Source organism: Phaenicophaeus curvirostris, unplaced genomic scaffold (assembly GCF_032191515.1).
Source record: "Phaenicophaeus curvirostris isolate KB17595 unplaced genomic scaffold, BPBGC_Pcur_1.0 scaffold_53, whole genome shotgun sequence".
NCBI lineage: Eukaryota > Metazoa > Chordata > Aves > Cuculiformes > Cuculidae > Phaenicophaeus > Phaenicophaeus curvirostris.
In genome coordinates this window covers 912,043-916,448 of record NW_027206675.1, presented here as the reverse complement: position 1 = coordinate 916,448, position 4,406 = coordinate 912,043, and positions in this window count along the sequence as shown.

Here is a 4,406-nt window from a genome sequence, read left to right as displayed (position 1 = left end):
TTTAAGAAGAACAAAGCTACTGTACTGTCAAATAATTATCAGCACATTCTGCAGTGGGGAAGAAATGTGTGGTACCCCATAGAAAAGGCTTCATGTATTTATTTCTTATTAAATCACAGTCTTGCCTCAGAGACACTGAAGATGCTCATGACTGAAAGCAGCCAAAGTGAAACAGCAGATCGGATCAGCCATACTCACAAAAGACCAAAAGGGGTGGTTTGGCCATTTTGCTCCTGAGAAAATCAAGGAGTAAGATGATGCAGGTTGGCAAAGATAAATTAAAGCATTTCCTCTCTATACATACTCAGAAAAGGATAAACGAAAACAAGGACAAATGGGGTACTCACAGGCTGAACATGCGCCTGCGTCCCCTGTCGAGGCTTTCACCAGGTGCAGTCCTGCTGGAAACCTCATGATGAGCAGATGAATACAGACGCTGTCTTGGGCATCACGCTAAATATTGCTTTTAGTCATCTCTGAGGGAAAAAGGTCGCCTTCGGTTGCTTTTTAAACAATTTTTAAGTAGCAAGTTAATGGTTGTGACTATGCTGAATTCCCCAGAAGAAGAAAACTAGAGCTCTTGCCGTGGGGATGGGGTAGAGGAACAAGGTCAAAAACTGCTGCACTATCTCCTGTTGATGTTCTTACAGGAGTTTTTTCAGTCCAACGCCAACTTCAGGGAAGAAAATAAAAATGACAACATGACACTTTATCAGCTCTCTCTGCCCCTCAGTGAGGTGCACAGGATCCAGCCGCATGTTATTTCATAGGGTATCTCCAAGAAACTTTTGTTGATTTTGGCTCTTACACTCAAAATGCAGACACAGACAAATCCAAAAGAAAAACTTTGGTCTGAAAGCCATAGCAAACCAACTTCTCTGTGAGAAATGAAGCAAATTAAGCCCAAACCAAGAAGAAGCCAGAGCAGCCACACAATTATCACAAGATTTTTAACTCATAAACGACTGAGAAGGATTGAGAAGAGGAGCAAACACACCCTAGAACAGCTCGTGCAATAGCAGCTGGTAACCCGTGTCCCTGTTCCCAGTAGGAAGTCGAGGTGAGCATGAAATGATCCCCAGCAGGTAGTTGTATACCTGTAACTTAGATCCTGTTAAAAATCTCCAACAGCGTCAGTCTTAAATAATGATATAAAAATAGAAAAATTCAGATAAGATAAACAGGTAATTTGCTTGTAGCCAAAATTTAAAAATACCAATAGGAACAACTTTAGTAATTTTTGATATAAATCATTTTAATGAATGTTTACAGTGCGCATTGCACCAAAATGAAAAGAAAATGAAGCAGCTTTGTAATCTCACTTCTATTAATAGTCTTGCAGTATAAGTCTATGGGATCAAAGTAGAGTAAATATCTTAAGATGTCCTCTTTCATGTTTGTAAAGAACGTTTATTCATAGGAAAAAAGGATGACTTGAGCCAGGAGACACACACTGACATTTTTTGAGGCTGCATCAAAAGCAAAGGAGTGCAAAAAAGTTATCTGTGAAGCATAACTGCCACCTTGCGACTGAACATTGTAATTCAGGTAGTATTTAGGGGTACAAAAGCACTTGTATTATAGTTGTCTCCCACTCCCAAAGCATCTTCAACCTTCCCAGGAAAGATTTGAAGGCAAAAGAGTGATTGTCCTTGGACCGTCATGAGTGGGTGAAACAGGGTCCCAAATGAAACCAAGAACCTCATAAACATTTCTCGTCCTTAAAAATCTTTTGTTTGATCGAATTTCTGAATAAGGACTGCATTTTCTAATTCATTATTCTCACTTCACTGTTCTGTTATTCACCAAACAACCATGAATTACCATAACTAAATTTTTTTCTCAGAATATTCCTTTCCATAAGGAATTTATCTCATTGTCCTCAAATACTACATGGTTATGTGTAGGAGTGAATAGTCCTTCTCCTTACAAATAAAAGCACTAAGTGGATAATGTTTAATGGGTTCAAATATAGAATTTACAAACTATTATATTCCTAGCACACATTATGAAAAACATTACTAAATGTTTAGGAAAGAGAAATCTCTGTCTGTTACTGTGCATTTTATTGGAAATTCTCTTTTCCTGTGCCGAGTCCAGAGGGAGAAGAACCTCCCTGGACCTGCTGGCCATGCCGTTTCTGATCCAAGCCAAGATGCCCTTGGCCTTCTTGGCCACCTGGGCCACTGCTGCCTCGTGTTCAGTCACTGTCAACCAACACCCTCAGGTCCCTCTCCTCCAGGCAGCTTTCCAGCCAGACTTCTCCTAGTCTGGAGTTGCACAGGGTTGTTGTGCCCCAAGTGCAGGACCCGGCATTTGGCCTTGTTAAACCTCCTGCCACTGGTCTCAGCCCAGCGGTCCAGCCTGTTCAGATCCCTTTGGAGCCTCCCGACCCTCCAGCAGATCGACACTCCCACCCAGCTTAGTGTCATCCACAAACTTGCTAAGGGTGCACTCGATGCCTTCACCGAGGTCACTGATAGGATGGGCAGCCCTCTAGGTAAGAGAGTGCTTTGATACCCTTGAGCTCGATTATGGTGACGATGCAATCGAGAGGCTGTGGGTTAAACTCAGAGGCACTGGTGAGGCCGCTCCTTGAATCCTGTGTTCGGTTCTGGGCCCCTCAGCACAAGAAGGATGTTGAGGCTCTGGAGCGAGTCCAGGGAAGAGCAACGAAGCTAGTGAGGGGGCTGGAGAACAAGAGGAGTGGCTGAGAGAGCTGGGGGTGTTTAGCCTGGAGGAGGCTGAGAAGAAGGTTGTGGAGAGGAGGGAGCTGGCCTCTTCTCCCAAGTGACAGAGGACAGGACAAGAAGGAATGGCCTCAAGCTCTGCCAGGGGAGGTTCAGGCTGGACATCAGGAAAAAAATTTTCAGGGAAAGGGTCATTGGGCACTGGCAGAGGCTGCCCAGGGAGGGGGTTGAGTCACCTTCCCTGGAGGGGTTTAAGGGACGCGTGGATGAAGTGCTGAGGGACATGGTTTAGTGACTGATAGGAATGGATGGATGTGATGATCCGGTGGGTCTTCTCCAACCCAGAGATTCTATGATTTTGTGATTACTAAATCATATCCCTAAGCTTTTCGTTGCTTTTCTCTGGGCACGCTCCAGCACCTCAATTTCTTTCTTGCACTGAGGGGTGTCATGGCCCACTTTAAAAGAAAGTGAGTTCTTTTTCCCAGCATGGCCCCTGAGTAATTCAAAATCACTCTGAGGAATAGGTGTACACTATATCTTTTACTAAATAAGACGCATGCCTTTAAAACACTGGATTCAAACAATCAAACAACCCCCATGGGCCAGAGCACAGACAGGAATAGCTGCAGCCACAAAGTGACCGAAACAGCCCGTCAGTAGCGACGCTTCACAGCACTGTAAAAATCTCTTAACTGAGCCCCAAACAGCACCCAGAGCCCTAATGTTTCCCGGAGTCAAACCCAAAATCAAACCCAAACCGCCTGCTACTGCCCACTGCAGCTGCACCTGTTGCAAAGAGAAAAGGGGAAAAGAAGACAAGGAGAAAAGATAGGAAAGGAGAAAAGAGTTACAAGAGACAAATACTTGCAAGAGGTGAGAGATAGTCACCACCTTAGGAGCTCCACATGTCGCAGCACGTGTTTTGTTGTCTGGCTGGTCCAGAAGATGGTGAGTGCCCACACGCAACACACAAACACGAGACAAGACAAACAGAGAGGGACAAGCAGACAAAGACACACAGAGAGAGAGTGGCAGAGAGAGTTGCAGAGAGAGAGAAAACAGACAAACAGAGACAACAGACAGACAGAAGGACACAAGACAGACAAACAAACAAAGAGGTTCACAGAGTGTTGTGGAGAGAGAGATTCAATCCTTCCTGGGGCTTTTTTAAACCCTCTGTCCCCGCCCCTCACCTGATCAGGTTGGGGGGGACAGGTAACAGCCTCAGGCATGTCCCTCCTACTTAGACAAGTCCAGGCGTGCTCTCCAGCATTCCGGCCTTGCCACTGAGGCTGGGGGCCATCCACCTGCTTTGAGCCATCCAACTCATGACAGGCTAGGTCCACACACTTTTACCCTCTCAATCTTTGGCATCCAGCTGAAAGCAGAGGGCTGTGCTTCCTTCCTGGAGAGTGGAGAGAAATGGACCCTCTGAGGCGCGTCCCTCGCGGCGGGATGGATGTGCCCTGCAGACACACGCCTCTACAGTGGGCTGGGGACAATCAGCTCACCACCAGGGAAAGGCACCAGACTGCATCCAGTTCTGGAGTCCTTAGCACGGGAAGAACACGGAACACTTGGAGTGAATCCAGAGGAAGTCACAAAGCTGATCACCTCCTTCAGAAAGGCTGGAGCGCCTCCTATCAAAGGACAGGCTGAGAGAGTTGGACTTGTTCATCCTGGAGAAGTGGAAGATGCAAGGAGAACTTCTAG